The sequence below is a fragment of the Lichenostomus cassidix genome, chromosome 1Aa, assembly GCF_008360975.1.
Source record: "Lichenostomus cassidix isolate B80296 chromosome 1Aa, HeHo_3.0, whole genome shotgun sequence".
Classification (NCBI taxonomy): domain Eukaryota; kingdom Metazoa; phylum Chordata; class Aves; order Passeriformes; family Meliphagidae; genus Lichenostomus; species Lichenostomus cassidix.
In genome coordinates, this window is record NC_139480.1 from 24,892,999 (window position 1) to 24,911,406 (window position 18,408).

At 34.3% G+C, this 18,408-nt stretch overlaps 1 protein-coding gene across 6 annotated transcripts in view; it reads right to left on the reverse strand.

Annotated features, from left to right (window-relative positions):
* Nucleotides 1–18,408, reverse strand: part of FOXP2 (forkhead box P2) — a 403,188-nt gene that overhangs the window by 84,728 nt on the left and 300,052 nt on the right. Inside the window, exon 2 of one of the 6 annotated variants that reach the window (XM_085042870.1) lies at nt 659–729. The exons of the other annotated variants lie outside the window; for them this stretch is intronic. The gene's annotated coding sequence lies outside the window, so the exon portion shown is untranslated. The remainder of the gene's footprint in view (nt 1–658; nt 730–18,408) is intronic. 6 annotated transcript variants of the gene reach the window in all.

An 18,408-nucleotide genomic window follows, 5' to 3' on the forward strand; every position in this document is an offset into this window, starting at 1 on the left:
TGATAATTATTGAAAAAAGAAAAAGACCACTGTATTTGGTATTCTTCAGAAACCAATAGTGGGCAGAGGTTCTTAATCCCTTAGTTTATACTTCTGGAAGTTATTATACCGGCAGTATATATAATGTGCAGCCTTTTTCAGCTCCAGCTCCAGCCCCAGATTTATACAAGTTAGTGAATGCAGAGCTAAATTTGGAAATTGATTACCACAATCTGACATGAAGCAGAACTGAAATGATAAAGCTGATTGAAGAAGGCAAACTTTTCCTTGGAAAAATATTTTCTGAGTTTTCCTAGATTTCATCCTTAGCATTAACTAAAACAAGATTATATGGCCAAAATCTTTTTGTACTGCTTCACCTTTTGCAGATTAATCCTGACTGATAATGAAAACTACCATCAAGCTAGCTGCAGGTAAAATAAAGTTTGCATGGCCATCATACTGGCATTTCAAAAGCTCAGGATGAGTCTGATACTGTGACATTTAAAAGGCAAGAAATCCCACTTAGCTGCTTTACTTGTACTCTGTGTCAATCATGCTACTTGGCACACAGCAGAAGTGTTGTCAGGAATACTGTCTACATCCTGAGTGAGAAACAAAACTCCAAAAGTGTTTGTGAGGGACAGAAACTATAGAAATGAGGAAAAAATTCACTTACATTTATCCAAGATGGCTGTCGCTATTACTGTTGAAACTCTGCTATGGGCTGAGGTCACAAGACCCTGTAAGCTAAAATAGAGAAGCTTCAGCTGAGGGTAACTGAAGCTGCAGCACATTAAAATACATTTTAAGGTTATTGGTAATGACTGGAGTTTTAATTTCTTGATCTGTTTTTCCCAAGGCACAAGAAGTGACTTCTACTTTTTGATCATTTCTCAAGCCCAGAGGGAAGAGGTTTTTCAGTATCATCCTCTACCTCACTATAAGCGTGTGTGTATGTTAAATACTGTACATGAGATGAAAAGTATGGTGGTTTCATTGCTGTGAGTTTGGAGTTGCCACGTTATTCACAAATGGAGAAACCGTACATGATTTATGCAAGTTCTCCCAAACAAAACTAGAATAGGACCTTTAGACAAAAACACATCACCATGTATATAGGAAATGTGAATTATATATAAAAAAGATAGCTTTGAAATCTTCAAAAAGGTATTACAATGCACCACAGAGCTTTTTGTTTCCTTCTTTAAAGGTAATTTTAAAATCACATACCTCTGAGGAAGTCTGCTAACTTTTTATCTTAGAAATACCAAAATAACTTTAAAATATTATTGTATGAATATGAATACTGTAGTTCGAAAATCTACATCTTAACATCGCAGGACTTAAATCATTTATGTGATCTACTAGACAGCTAGAACCTACTCTTAAACCATGATAAACCATGAGACACTACTGTTGGCTTCAGTAAGTGCCAAGACACTAAAATTGTCACTAATTTTGGACCAAACATTCTCTCTTCTGCCCCACAAATCATAATGCATTTGGAGAAAGAATCGACATACCAAATTTAAAAAAAAATGGAGAAAATAATATTACTGTTAGTGTTAATAGCAGAGATTTGTAATAAAAGAAGGAGACTAGTAAAGTTCAGTTGAGAAGAGTGCATGACTAACAACCCTGCAGTTCATTATCTGTACTAAGATTGTACATGATAGCTGCCTATGTAAATATACACTTGTGGATGTTCACATATGAAAAGACATGCAATGTGCAAAAACAAATTTCTAGAGCGTTTCTCATAGGCTTTTCTGTATCTGAAATCAACAAAAGGAATTCCAAGAACACAAGGAATGTAATGAATCTGAATGACAGAAATCTTGAAGCAGCCAAGTAATAACAAAAGCACACATATTGTATGTATTTGATGTATGTGAAAGAATGGCAAGTTGCCAAGAAATACACCAAAGAGTGGAATCCCTGTGCTTTCTGAGCAAACTTTAAAAAAAGAAATTCCCATCACAAAATACAGATGTCTACTGCATTTCTTGTGCAACCATAAAGTTACTTTTAATAGATGAGATTGTATACTAGAGGAGAACTAAAAACTACCAAGATACTACAATATTTTGACGTATGCAAAGAAACTGCATGCAATTAAAGCTAGGAAGTCCACTGAAATAGTTAAACATTACAAACATTGCTATAAAATTCATTCTAGAAGCCATCATGCTCCTACTAAACAAAGTGCCCAAACTCGTAATTTCAAAGATAAGTAAAGAATTCAACATGATTCTATGAAAAATGACCATCAGGAAAAAATAGGCAAGATTTTCCAAAAAAACCCCGACAGTTGCATTTTAGATTTTTAGTAGAAAAAGACAGCAAGTTTTGTTTGAATTTCCCCCCAGAGAATGGAAGAAGCGATGGCTAAAATGTTTACTATAGAACACCAAATACTTTGTCTTTAGCAAGCCCATTTCAGTACTTAGATGAGTAGTCTGAGGTTTCATGCAGCCCATGTAGAATGAGTATTTTCTAGCACTGATGCTATAGGATAGAAGCCCCATCACCTGAACACAATATCCACAATATCCCAGCTAGAGCTAGTTGTTTGCCTCCACCAGAAAAAAAAGAAAAAAAAAGAAAGAAAACTGAAAACTGAAATAGAGTTAATTATTCTCCTCCTGAGCAGAAAGACCACCATTACAGAATTTAGACAATCCTGTGACTGTATGGAGTGTGGTATAACATACTCAGTTTAAAGAGGTAAAACTCGATAGACAATAAGCCCAGCTCATTTCATAGGCAGTAATTTAATTAGAAGGAATTGAGAAAAAAAAAAAAAAAAGAAAAGAAAAAATAGAAGTGGTAACAGGAGATATCACTCTACGAAATGCAAAAAATCTGCACTACAAGCTATACCTGAAATAGTCATCTGAGCTAATCAAAGGAGAAAAATAGGTATTTCTGTGGCACAATTCATTAAATCCTAATTAGATGTCTAAATCAGATTGCATAATCTGTCTCTTAAAACTGTGTTGACTATGTGTTGACAACAATGTGTTGACTAAAAGTGCCTTGACTGTGAATGGTGACAAAAGGCCCTTGAGCCTGGACTATTAAGGTGAAAGGCAGAGACAAGGTGTAACCTTCTATTGTCTCGTGCAATAAAGCCCTCTTCCAAGAGACCAATTATCTAACATTGACTTCTCCTTAGTATGCACCTGAAGTAGTCATTTGTATTTATGTTAAATAGATGTAAAACCAGACTACTCTGTATTGACTTCACACATTCAGACAGCATCACATAGATGCAATGCCCTAAAACTAATTCCAGGCAAACAGCACAAGTAGAACTGCCAGACACTTCAGGTTTTACTCAGATATGGGAGGGTAACTAATGAAGAACACTGCTGAAATCTGCAATCATTTTGTTCTACCACCAGATGTATGGACAGACCTATAATACTCTATAGCCTATCTAAACAAACCCACAAACCAAGCAACACTCAAATTCCTTTCAATTTTGAAGAAAAAAATCTCTAGTGAAATAAAACTTCTGAAAATATTAAAATCTACACTTGCATGCACCCGCAGAGAGAAATCAGCCAGAGAACCTTAGGTACAAACATTCATATTAAAAAAACTATCGAAAAAATCAGTATGATGTTTCAGGAAACCAGACAGAAGGTTGACTCTGATTGCAATAGCTCTTTAAGCAAAACTTTGGTTTGAATAAATTGCATAAATTAAAAAAGTATATAAAATCTGATGTTGATGGAAATTGAAAATAAATAGTAAAAACATGTTTTTATTGTGAAATAGCTTATTATAAAAATTTCCAATATTATATACCCTTCAGCTATACAGAGCACATTAGATTAGATGTGACAGTAGCCTTGGCCTCTTCAGAGATACATGTGACAAACAGGCAGACAGCAAAGGAACAATCATGATTTTGATAATCAATTTCAGAACTGAATTGAATTTCCAGAAATTACTTGAATAAAAATTAGCTCCCAGCTAGATGGGGGTTGGTAAATTTTAAATTAATCAGATGGATAAAAATAAAAGAACTGAAAAAAATAAACCGTATTATTTTGTAAATATTTACAGATTAATTCAAATTTATCAACTAGGAAAATTAATCAGAAAGCTGATTGACAGCACCTCACACAACTCAGTGATCACCATAAATCCAGACAATGTATCAGATTTCATCAGAATAGAGGTCATGTTTTAAATGAAGGTAGAATTTGTAATGCATTATTCATCCATCTGAAAATATTACAAGGTGGGATACCTTTTTTATAGTTTATTACCATAGCATATTACAAAATGCATTTGTAAAATAAATGTTTAACTGATGAGTCTATGACAAGTCGTTAGGAAGCATATTATAAGATGCAAATATTGTTAAAATACGTGTGCATGTTTAATGCATGAGTTACAGTCATCAGGCGTGGTAAAAATTGTCATAAAATTTAACAAATGATAGTAAGATATTTATAAATGGCATCTAAACATAAAGTGTGCACAGAAAAGTAAATGGTACTAAAATTAATTCTTGAATGAAGGCTCTTTTTTTCCTCTTCTCTTTTTACTCAGAACATATCAAGTTAGATGATAGTTTTTGTTTGGTTCCTAGTAAGCAATGTCTGAAATAAACTCTTCTTCCTAAGTTTCGAAGGCAGACAGAAACTTCAGCCTTCAGAAGATATCCAGGACAAAACTGTGAACAGATCTCCTTTAGCTCAGCACTGATTGGCCTTAACATCTTCTTTTTTTTTTTTTTTTTCTTATAGACAATTAAAATGCACTGCATAAATCTAAGCTATTATTTTTACAGAGAAATTTTTGGAGGAGGCAAACTGTTGTAACTCTGTATTATATTCTTTGTCTACTCGTCAGAAAAAACAGCTTCAACAGAGCAGGGAAGAAAACCTTACCTTTCAAATTTTGAGCATTTCATTGGTGATACTTAGTGATACTGATTTATATAAGCCTTGTATATGCTATTATAGTTTTTTAAAATTCAATACCGTACAGCAAAACATTGATCAAAGAAAAGGCATTTATGGGTTTTGGTATATCTGTAGAATATGAACAAAGTTCTTCACCAGGATAATTCCCAGCTGATTACAGAAACAAAATTTGTCTTCTTAAAAGAGAAATTTGTATATGTTCCATCTCTAAGAGTCAGGCTAAATGGCAGACAAAATCCTGAAAATAATGTCCTTACTCCCAAGATGATTAGGTAATTGTCTAGGAAAATATGAGAACCGATTGAGAAAAGAGAGAGAGAGAGAGAGAGAGAGAGAGAGAAGGCAACTAGAGGGAGATACCAATCCTTCAAGCTTTTGTGCAGAGATTTGCTGGTACGTGAAATCACTCATAATTATGATACAGAACTTTAATGATTTCACTGTTACTAAATAATGTTATAAATCTCATTTAAATCTGCCAGGTTTCAGCTGCTGAAGAGTTGATCTGCAGCTTCTGAAACACAGTCAAAGAGCATTAGCTGGATCTGAGAAATCTGATTCTGTGATACAAATGTTGACATTGCTCTCTCTTAATTTTCTTCGAAATTTAACAAGATTGAATTCTTGGAAATAAGACCTAAATACATTCAAGATAGAAACAAAGCACTAATTTTGACAGAACAAGCAAGGAAAAATCCCAAACACTGCATGTTTTAAAAAATAAACTCATTAATACACATGTATTTCAAGCTTTTGAATACAAAGGGCTTTTGAGCGTCACGTTGCTGGAAGAATGTAGAAGGGGAGGATCTCAAGTTTTTATCTGTCTTATCATCTCACTCTGCCCACCTTTTGTAACACACCTGGAGTGGGCATTGAAAACATAGGATATTAGGACCTGACTCAGTATCACCTACTCTCATGCACCTCTGAACATAAACAATATACTTAGAGGCCTGAATTTGGAGCTGATACAAAGACATGGAAAGATAGACAACACTGCACTCCGAGGACATGGTGCATGCCACCAGCTGTAGATCTAGACCTATCTTACAAGAAAGCACACGTGATGACAACGTGCAACATATCTAAGGAACACTTTTCCCTTCTCATCTGTGGAGCTGTGGAACACTTTCAGTTGTACATTATGTATTTCCGCACCGAAAGCTTCAGTGAAAGCACTGAAGTAAGATCCTGGATGCAGATGAAGTCACTGCAGTGCTGTGACCCCCATAAGAACACAACATATTCAACCACAGGGTGCTCCTGCTACCTGCATGCCATAGGTTGAGTAAAAGTGCATTAAGTGCCTCTGAAGTTTCCCACCCATGAAGGTATTCAGAGAATTTGTGGCTAATCTCTGTTTTCTTTAAAAGCCCCCACATGCCAGGCCCTTCACAAATTATCTGTTTCTTCAGCTTTTCCAAACATAAAGGAACTTGCAAAGCACAAGAGGCTTTGAAGTCAACACTAAGCCATTCCCTATCGTGTGCGTTTCTTGTTTCCTAAAGATTTGACCACTTGGTAAAACAACTGAGCAATCAGTTCTTGGAAAAGAGTGACTGTCTCAATGTTAAATCGAAGGTCAAGAAGACACTGCTCAGCAGTGTGAAAAATGCTGTGTAGGACGGTCCTCCATCCTTCCAAAAATGGAATCACTCTTGGCTTTCTTGTAACACTGCTCCTACTATTTAAATTTACTCATAAAATTGGACAACTTTCAAATCAACCCAACAATGGTAAGAAAACCCCAAAACACAAGAGACAACAAAAACAGAGCATGAAACAAAATTATTAAAATGTTCTCAAGTGACATTGGAAAAAGCTGATGAAAATATGAATATAATAAATAAAACTAGCAATAAGTAGTTTCTTTTTCATACGCTGTTTTTTTCTTCCAGAAGTTATATGAAAAATATGTAAAAAGTCAATATATATTGCTGCTGACTTGTTTAAAGAAAATGGTCTGACCAGCATCTATAGCTGATGTGCAATTACGAATATGAGAAATTATTAATTAGAAACATATAGCAATTTTTCAATATATTTCTGTAGTTGACACTGCATCCTTCTTTGTTAAGCAGATACAGCAGAATGATTCAACAGAAACAAGGGAGCCAACAGTCTGCTGATTCATGGAGAAAGTTAGTCAATTGGACAAATTGAAGAATATTTTCAGTTCTAAAGGACTATATGTATTAACTGGAATTACTACTCAACCTAACAGGCTTTTTTTTTTTTTTTGCTTTCCCATTTTATCTGCATCTTCTTTGTAATTAATTATTCAGTCCAAAAGAAAAGACATTTTTCCTGAAGTACTTTGCAGTTTATGACAGGCACACACATCAAGAAAGGACCCACTACTGTAAAGGTGAACTGTCTGTAGTTTCATGGTTTTATACTACAGTACACAACGTTACGAAAGTCCAACTGAAAATCCACCACAAAAAAAGAAATTGCAGTGTGCTCAGCTTGTAGTTTGGTGTTGTTCAGATTCACAGAATGGTACTGGCACTCCTTGACTGTGTACTTAGAAATTTGTCACAGTAAGTAAATGGGAATTTTCTTTAATTGTAGGTAAAAAGTGAAATGGAAACCACAAATTCTATTATTTGGAGAATAATTAATATTTTGTAGTGAATATTTAGTATTTTCCAGACATCCTGCCTTCACGTGTTTGCAAGTCTGTATTTACATCTTCTGTTAAATTCTTCATTCCGTTGGTAGTTTATGAGTTTCTACACACATATTTCTCAAGAAACACAATTGTATGGTTATTTACAACTTCTAGCCCAAGGATCTAGAGAAGTGCAAAGGTATTTAAAGAGTGTCTTCGAGGACAAGAGTTGAGTGTTCAGCTCATTAAAGAGATCAGCATACCTAAATAGTTTCTTTAAAGAAGGAAGTGTCTCATTTAAAAAGTATGAAATCCTAAAAGGAAAGAAAGTTCTAGGTAGGAAGATGGTTGGATAAGTATCAGTAAGACTTAATCTCAAAGTTTTTGTCCTTAAACTACTGAAACAGGTTATTCATGGCAAACTAAAGGCAATACTGTGTCCTTTCTAAAGAACAGGACAGTGTCAAGGGATTTCAAGATTGGAGTTTCCATCTTTATACTTCATGTCCCTCCTGACTGGATGATAATGGGGTTCCTATGGATTGTATCCAACAAATCCTGGCATTCATATTTTAGGGTCCTGACCTATCCTATCTGCTATTAATCTGATGAGATTTTCACATTCTTTAGACAAGAAGAGAGGATGCTCGGTGGAATAAAAATCCAGTTTATGCACAAAAACAGGCTACTGTACTCACAGCACTACAGGATACAGAAAAAAAAAAGAAAAAATCCAGAACAGATACAGTATTTGGAATGCCTGTGATATGACTACAGTGCCAAATAGGACAAACAGTAAATAATCTTCTCAGGCATCTAATCCAAGTTTAGAGAGGCTGGAGTGGAATGCATCTGATACAGCCTTGTGCTTTCCTATGTCCTACGGTGAAATTCTTAATTCAGGTAAAATCCTTCTAATTTAGACAACTAAATGAGGATGACCTTTATTGCAGGAATTGTGCAAAGATATCAAAGTATTTGCTCCAGGAAGCAGAGAATGAAGACGTAAAAAATAAGAGCTTTCTACACATTTATACAGAGACTGCAACTAATATAGTGCTCCAGGAGTATGAACAATGAAGAGGCTGTGGTATAATTTGCTTCCAATAAAGTCTAGAGTCATAAAACTCTACAACAGGAAGGGACTGAGAGATTGAGATTAAAGCAGAAATAAGCACTATAGAAGTAAGTTAAATATGAAAAACCTCTACAGACAATTCACAAGAATGTGCATATATATACATATATTAAAAAGAGAATTCACTTATCTGTACAAAGACAGCTCTAGTGTAGTTTGGGTAACTGATTTGAGTAAATAACCTGATATCATGGTCTTGAGGAAGCAAAGCTCCATCAGTTTTTTCAAATGACAAGCTTTTTCTATCAGCTCAAGATTTAGGGAGTAAAGAAATTTCACAGACATTAAATCCAACCTTTTTTTCCCCAAAATAAGAAAGTATTATTTGCATTATTAAATATTAGAATTTCTGATAATATTTTTTAGAAACAACTTAAATGACACTTGTAATTAGAACATATTTTACATAGAAAACAAATCACTCTGGTTTTGAAATAATAGCTCACTGATAAAAACTGTTACATAGAGCAGACTCTCACCCAGATAAATATGAACAGATATGAAACCACATTTCCCTGTGGCTTTCTAAGTACAGTTTTGCTAGGAATTACACAAAGACACAATGTAGGTCTAAAATAGTTGGACTGCATAACAGAAATGGAGAGAGGAAGAAAAAAAAATTCTTCTTCTTCTGGCTACTGAATGCTATTTTTAGTTTAGAATGAAACATCCCAAATTCTACATAACATAATCAGATCATAGACCAAAACAAAATTGGTATTATAGTATTTTTGTCAGCACACTTCTCAATTTTCATAAATCTTGGATTGTTTCCTTTTACTGCAGATTGAGAAAAAATACGCTTGTTACAAGAAGATAAAGCTTGTTTCTTCTATCACACTGTGACTTTACTTAGAAAAATCAGTGCAGTTATATCACCAGTACAAGCAGTTAAATTACTCCTTCAATACGTATCATATTAACCAATACCATCTTTCTTCTACCACTATAGCATTTGCTTACACACTATTCCACTTTCGTTTGAAATGCCTCAAAGTCATCTCTAATCTTTATAAGGCTAAATAAGTTTTCTGGTTATCTTTACATTTTGAAACATGCAATATCCTTTTCCCCACTTTCCAGCTCATTAATAAATATATTAAACAATGGTATTTAATGTACAGGTCAAGAGTAGACAGAAGCGTTAACCTTTTGCCATGTTGAAAATTGACAATATACTCCAATAGACTCATACTTTGTCTTCTGTCTCGTTTCTAACTTATGATGAAACTTTTAACTTTCACCCAGAACTATTCTGTTTTCTTAATAATCACTCATGAAGGACTGTGTCAAAGGCCTTTTGAATGTCCTTTGAATCATATCTCTTGGCCTCACCTTAAAAAAAAAATATATATATTTTTGAGACATTTACAAATATTTCTTGTAGACTGAAAATACTGGAGTCTTATTAGATGCAATAGATATGTGTGTGCTCTGCAATTTCAGTAAACTGAGGCCACAGAAGAAGAGCACAATTTGTGCCCCTAAAAGGGGAGGCTATCAAAAACTTACAGCTGAATCAGTAGTGCAGAAAAATGAATTATAAGGCCGTATTTTTTCCTGTTGGAATGAAGAACTTCAATGCACGTGGTAAATCACACAGGTGATGAAAGACTTGGAAGCAGTGGCAGCAGCAGTAACATGGGAATCCCTGCAAGTGCACAAAGGCTCCCATGATGCTGACCAGGACCATGCTGTCAGCATTGCACAGACACTGTCGGAAATGATAGTCCTATGCAAGACAAGAGATGACAGTGACAGACTGATAGGAAATACCTGTCATGATAGCAGGCAGTATATGTGTCTAAGCTCTCTATACATAGACTGCAGAAGTCTGAATGACTGACTTGGAGGAGGATAATGAGGTACTTCACAGTCATTACAGACAGCACAGGAGAAAGTACAAGAGGGCTTATCTGAAAATCAAAAAGTAGGAAATTAATGGCGCTTTTTTTCTACTTTATGAAGAATAATGGGTATCGTGAAGTCAGATGGTGAAGGACTATAAAACTGAAAACAAACTGCCTGTGCTTGATGCTTTGAAGGGGAACTGGGGAAAGATGCAGAGAGATGTCAGAAAAAGAATCTTTGCAGAACAGTGAGAGCAATGAGACAGGATGACATTTGTCACGTGCTAAAAAGAGGCCAGTTATGATATCTGAAATGTGGAGAACTTCCATGAGAGTTTCAGCTCAGTGCACAGCTTAAAAAGGTGCAGCCCAGTATGAATGAGAGGAATAGGAAAGATACCCAAAATCCAGATGTTTACATTTCAAGCTTAAGACAACAAACATGCTAATAGAGTTGACAGTGATGAAGAAAGAAATATGAAATTGGAACAATTATTCCTGTTGGTCCTGAAATTACTGTCTAAGCATACACAGGTTGGCATGAGGAAGATAGGATGAGTTGTATCTGCATAGGCTTTGGGATTTTTTGCTGTTTTGGGGAATGTGTGTGTGTGTGCATGTACGTGTGAAGGTTTGGATTTTGGGTGGTGTTTTTTCACTTTTCTTTCTTTGTTTTGGTTTTTGTTTGTTTTGTTCTGGTTTTTGTTTAGTGTTTTTATACAGTAAATGGCATTTGGAGAGCAAATCACTACGACAATAATTGGAGTTCTCATTTGTATCATCTATAATAACACTTCTCTGAAGAAAATGGCAAAGAAGCACTTAGAAGGATAAAAATAAAACTAGGAAAGTGCAGGATGGAACTGGGAGAAGAGAAACTCCCTACAGTTGTTGAGAACAGCACACCTACTGAGCTCACACACTGACTAAGGGATGAAGAAGTTAATGTCTGAGCAAAAGAAGTCAATTAAAGAAAGCAGCAGCTTCAACTATGAAATTTTAACATTTTTTTCTGCTTTTATCATGAAAAAAAACGTATTTTTTCATATTGCTTTTTTGTGGTAATTCCCTTGTCACAGCAGAAATAATTTAATTTTCTTAAAAATAAAAGAAGTCCAGCAGAAGGATACAGTTAACAAAATCTGTTGCTATTTATTAGTGGCACTGCCAGCTCAGCCAAAGAACTGAGTGATAAAAAGTGAGAGAACCTGCCATATCCAAGAGTCTGTTCTTGGACACTTGCTGTGAAAAGTCACCTTCATTTGCAATGTGTGAACAGGTTATGCATAAAAGAAGACAGAATTTTTTCTTGTCGACTGCTCAGTATGAAGTGTTAGTTTCTCAGCAGACAACAGAAGTAAGTTGCCAGTGATCCTTGAAGCTAAAAGTTCCCATTTGCAAGTAGAAAACAGAGATCATTTACCAGCACCATCTGAGAGAAATACTATTTAAATGTCTCCAAAACAGTTACTGATGTATGGTGTTTGGATTATGGAGCTGGCAAGGTATTTGATGCAACCTAACAACTTTCACTTTTGTGTAAACACATATTTAAATACCTATCAAACACATTCTTAGTGTTCTGCTTAGTGGTCAAGAAATACAGCAACTGTTAAGAACAGGAACTGAAGTACACTTCATTTTTGGAGAGTCAAAGGTAATGTGTATTTATTTCTTTCCCAATGACATCTGATGATATTTTCAAAACACACAATTGCTCTAAAACATTACCCAAATTTATTTGTTTATTATTTCCTAGCCTTACGTCAGTTATTCCAAGGCAGCTGAATGAATGCAAGAACACTATTGACACAAATTCTGTGAAGGTGTTTAGATTTTTGGCTTCTTCTTTTTTTTTTTTTTTTTTTTTAATTTTTAACTGTTATTGTACCCAGAAATATTAAGAATTGACTAATAATGGTGGAAATAGGTCCCAACAAACAAAAATTGATCAACAAGTAACTCAAGACTCAGTCAAGCCCATGGTAAAGTTCACGACTATGTTAAGCATAAACAGGAGTTAATGCAAGATGCATTGTACAGAATGCAGAGCTAATTTCAGAGTAAATTGTAAATGAAAACTCAAATGGCTCTAAAGCCTTCCAAAGAATGAGCAAAAGCCTAGTGACAGAAACAAAGGATCAACATGAACCCATAAACCCTTACTTCTATGCTTTCTGCCTAAAGGTAGAAAGCAGTTGCATTTAGGGGACTTAAAGTGGGTCTTGAAGATGTTCAAGAACCTGTGATTCATAAAATAACTAAGGCAAAAATATTAATCTTATATAATTAATCTGTAGACTTTCTTTTCTAATTAGTACTATTTTTGTGTAATCTTACTACTTATCCCAGTATTTTAGCATTATGTTTTGAACTCAAGTGATAAGATCCTTGATACTTCATTGTAACAATCATCACTTATTTTGTAATAAAACATTTCAATGTTTTAGCTGACATTCTAAGCCACCTCTTAGATAACCACTGATATCATTTCCAACTTAAATTTTTTCTTAAATCACCTTGCTTTCTTGACTCTGTGGGGAACCCTTTCAAAACAACAAATGGAGATAGAGCAAGTAAACTCCCATCAAAGCTCACAAGAGGTATGTGGCTCAAAATATTTTTCTCTGTGTACTGTCTTAGCTATCAGCCTGTTCAGCAATATGTTTTTAAGTCAACACAAAACTGAATATTAACTGAGCAAAAGGTACATGTTATTACATTTAAACCACATATAAGCAACTGATTTATCTTATATTGAAAGAAGGCAAAATAAAATGATTGAGTTTCATCCAGAAAAGCTATGGAAATTAACAGCAGATGAAATGTAATATTCATTAAAACCATCATTAAATTGAAATTTCTTCATTTTTTAAAGAAATATTAAACCTATGAATATTTTAAACTTTAGAACAGCCAAGTTCCATTTGCTCTTTTCACAATATATTGGACAGTATTTGTGTTTTATTGATTCACATTATGTGATTGACAACCCTAAGGTGTGTTTGTACCCCACAAGGATGTAGACAGAGGCTTACAAGTGTAGATGTGGATTCCTGTTTACAGGTGATATTATAAGTTGAAGAAAAAAAAAATTATTTATTTGAGAAAAGGCAGCAGGCTGTCTTCAAATGTGTCCTTTCAGGATTTCTATATGGAATATAGAATTCTATATATTCTTCAGGTATTCTATAGAGATCTCCTATCAATGACATATGAAATGCTCCTCCTAATCAGCTCCTATTAATTGCGTTGGTTTCCACAACAATTAAAAAGAAGTGGAAAAACCCAAACTTATGCACCAGATCTTCAGCCATAGATCACAATTTGAAAAGAGGAAAAAATATATTAAGTAATTAGTAAACCTAGCCATAATTAAGGAAGATATATTTTTAGGTGAGGTTGTAATAACCAAGATAATGTAGCTGTATACAAAAGACCAAATCACGAAAAAAATGTTCGTATTGGATACAAAAATAATCTTCAGATGCTATAAACGGATAAAAATCACTGCTTGCTTTATATAAATTACATTGCTGACAATAAAGAGCATTTGAGAGAAAAGAAATCACTTTGCCATCAAGTGATGATTTTATTTGCAGCAGGAGGGAGAACACCTCTGGAAAAGCACTCCATTGAATTTTTTGTTGTTGCAGTCTGTGCTTGAGTTGGCAGTTCAGGGAAACCATTCTCAAATAATGTACTGACACAAAATGAAATCCTGAAAAAAACTTGTGCACACTGTGATATTTCTTACCTGGGATATATATTGTGAGCTAACACTAAGTGACATTTGAAATAATGGACTAGGTCATCCCTGGGCTTGAAAAGGCAGAATTAGAGAAAATCTGTGCTGTCCACTACATGGTTTCCTTGAGGGTCTTCTGCAAAAATATTACCCAAGTTTACAGGACAAGAACATATTTATTAAGCTTTTTAAAGTATCTCTCCTCCTGTTGTAGACTTCAAAGAAGACACTCTCCCCTCTACAAGACTCAAAAAGCAGTGCCAATGCATGGGGAAAAGAAGCACGAGGAACTGTGTATAATGTTCTAGAACCTCAGAAACCTCACTTACCTTGTGATTTTTAAAAACTTCCCTTTATACATTTGTAAATGGTACGTCCTGAATTACAGCTTATTCGTGCTTTGTAACATAGACATTGAAGAGAGCTCATGTACATTTTTAATACAATTTCTTCAGTCCACGATGAGAATTCTCCTTTTTTAATGGAATTTCCCCTTTTACCAAAAAAAACCCAAAAAACCAAAACATGTAAAAAATGTGTCTAAGTCTCCTAATGAAGCTGCTCATAATGTTAAATAAAAATATTCACCAAACAAGCATCTCTAGGCAAACCTTCTACCAAATAATAATAATAAGAAAATCCATGTTTTAAATGCCATCTTCAACCTCAGAGACATTCTTCACATGACCATGCACATTTTCTATTAAATTGCTACTTTTAGACAGTACTCTGTGTAGTATGATCCTCTTAATCCACAATTCAGGACTGATAATCATTCTTTCCTTTGTACATTTCTAGGGATCTGTTGAAATGCTTGACTGCCTAAACTACAGTAATTTCCTTTATGCAATTGTAAATTAAATTTTGTAGAAGTGGAGAGTGATTTAGAAAAATAAATTTCCTTTCAAGAAACTTAATACAGCTAAGAAAATTCAAGAGGTAGAGACATTTGCAGCTCTGCAGTTACACAGAGAGACAGAACAAAACAAGAAGTGACAATTTTACGGTTGCATGATATGTATTTTCCTCACCCAAGCTGACATATAACATAAGATATTTTATACAAACACAGAGCTCATGTTGTTTTTATCTTGGAATACTTCTTTCTCATCTTTTGAGTACACCAATAAAGAATATTGACTGATTTATAAATATTTCTTGCTGCTTATCGGTCATTTTCCTCAGAACACAATCTGTTTACTTTATATTCTGTCAGTTCAAACTGTGCCAAAGTGACTAAGTCCAGTAAAATAAATAATACATTCCCTGGAAAAACCACATGACCAAAAAACAAATTTGATTAAAAGAAGGTATAGGAATATAGAACCAAACCAAACCAAAAAACCCTAAGCCCAAAAAAAACCAAACCAACCTGTGACTTTACTATTAAGTTCATTAGTGAGCACTGAAAAGATAAAAATATCACAATTCTAGGCAAAAACCTAAAGAATGTAGCAGCTATTTTTAATTAATAGCAATATTATACAATGAAATTAATGTATATATGTAGAAAATTTGGTTTTAGAAGTACCTTTTTATCATAATGATTTACGCATAAAAGTCCTTACTCTACCAAGTATTTTTACAGATGGGGGACCCCAAACTGGTAGCAGTCCATCAAAGATGCTGCATTTAATAATTTCGATTCTCTGATAAGTTGTCCAGATAAAAGTTCTGCTTTAGATGTTTTTTCATGCAGGTTTCAGAAATGAGTATATAAAATTTCATTCCTAGTTTGATCTGTGTTTCACATATTTGTGTGGATGTTTCTAAGAAGGTCCAGCCACTAGAGATGATGAGACTGAAGTTCTAAACCAAAACCAAACACAAGTCTTTGCTTATTCACCATGTAGACCTTTTCTTTATCACCTGGTTACTCTTGATAGAACTGAACAAGATCTTTCAAAGAGATGACAATGATACCATCAAGGGGTGTAATTTGAGCTGCAGTTTCTTACCAATACAAATGAAACTAGTCCCTATTTCACATCACATTACACAGAAATAGTTGTTGAAGTCAGGCTAAGGACTTACACTGATGGCATGTTTTCACATATTTTTCTGGAAACATGAATGGAGGACTGAAAACTCATTATTCTTTTATTTCTTTTTTTTCTTTCTTTCCTTTTTTTTTTTTTTTTTTGTATTCTGAACTCTCCCTTATAGGATCCAGCAAACAGACTTGTTTAATTTTTGCATTTTCAAATGCACTTGAGAGTTAAAGGCATATAATATTAAAAATAAATAAATAAATAAATAAATAAATATATATATATTTGGACAGGAAAAAAGAGGATAAAAAGATATACCATGTAATTCTAAATTTTTCTAGCAGCAATATATAAAACACGAGTTAGGTAAGCAAATACTGAGGGAATTTCATCCAATTGTCAAACTGACCAAATTCAGAGTTTCACCCTGTCATTGGATTCCTTTCAACTTACTATAGATCCTGAAGGATTATCAGTTTGGAAAGCTAATATGGCAAAGTAACAATGTTTGAAGAGCCTCTTTTCTACTTCCCTATAAAATAATAAAAAAAAACCCCAAATTTAGAAAGGTCAGCTATTATTTTCATTTGAACAGCAGTGCTAAATGTCAAAGTGGTTGGTTAAAAGTAAGCTTGTAAAGTGACTGTTTAAAGCACCCATGTGCCAATATAAGCACTCGAGATAAATAATCTGAAAGCACAGAGAAGAAAGTACTTGATTTAGTATGCAGACTTCTGAAAAACCCCTCCTTCAAGGATTCAGTTAGAATTCCACAGATACAATAATTAAACGTTCTTCATGTGAAGTTGATCTGGCAGTCATATACTCTTGTACAAGGTGGTTTTATAATTGAGTATTGTGCAAAAAACAATTATTTGCACCTAAATAATCTTCATGCATGAAGTAATGGCATTTCCATTTTACAGATGGGAAAACTGAATCACAGAATGGCTTGCTCAAAATTAGTTTTCATATTAGCAGCATTGGACAACAAAATTCAGAAGATAAATACACTTGGTGAGTATGTGGCTCTGTGAATGCTGAGCTGTTCAATTTTAGACAAACAAAGTGAGAAAGGTGACAATCTTTAATTGTTTAAACATTCCAGGGCATACGTAACTCTTTTTTACACCAGTAATGGGAATATTCATATATTAGAAGTTAAGTATATCTCAAGAGCTCGTTAAATCAGCACTACATGGATGTTGCAAGAGATTCAAGTTCTGGGCATGCAGCACAGCTTGCCAATACAAAACTGAAACACAGAATTCAAATTTACTTCATGTAACTACAGACCGGAAATGGAAGGCCAAATCATAAGTATCACAAATTCATTAAGAAAAAAAAATTGCTTCCTTTATTTTTTCTTCTTTTAAATACGTTATGCTATACATCCAAAAAGTTCTGTTCTGTGGGTAAACAGACACAAATTGCAGTGCCTAAAGTAGACACAATTATCACCTTCAACTTCACTGACACATAAAGGAGCTGAAGGCTCTTATCTCCATGATGGATCATGCCCTTTTAAAGTATGTGAAGCAGCATGGTGGAAAAGAAAATTCAAAAGCAAAGCAAGCCATAAGAAATTCTGAGCACACTTATAAAGGGCAGTTACGTGTGTTCTGGTCCCATTTGTGTATTATTCTTTCCATGAGTACAATAAAACTGTACTGGTGTATGCAACATTTGTAGCCAACATAAAATGGTTTCATCCAGATTACCACAACACCTGCAAGGTATGGATGAGGATCAGAGACCACTTGCTTGACATTAAGTGCCTCATGTGCTCTGGGCCTTTCCTAGGTTTGGGTGTGAACATAACAGGGAGGATAGGAAGATGACATAAATATTTTGTGTATTTAAAATGTATTTAAATAAAAATAATCTACTTTAACTGGAATTTCATATCATAAACCAGCAAACGGATTTCCATCATAAGTATTTTGTCAACAGCATGGTGGTATCCTTGCTAACCTTATATGGCACCAGTGAATAATTAGATACACAGGGGTGTGACTCCAATTGAAGGTGTTGGCACTGTAGCACTCTGTGAAAATATTAACTACGAGGTTAACTCCAATTTTCTCTTCTTTAATTAAATGCACATGGTACTAATGAGGTAACCTACTGTTCCTT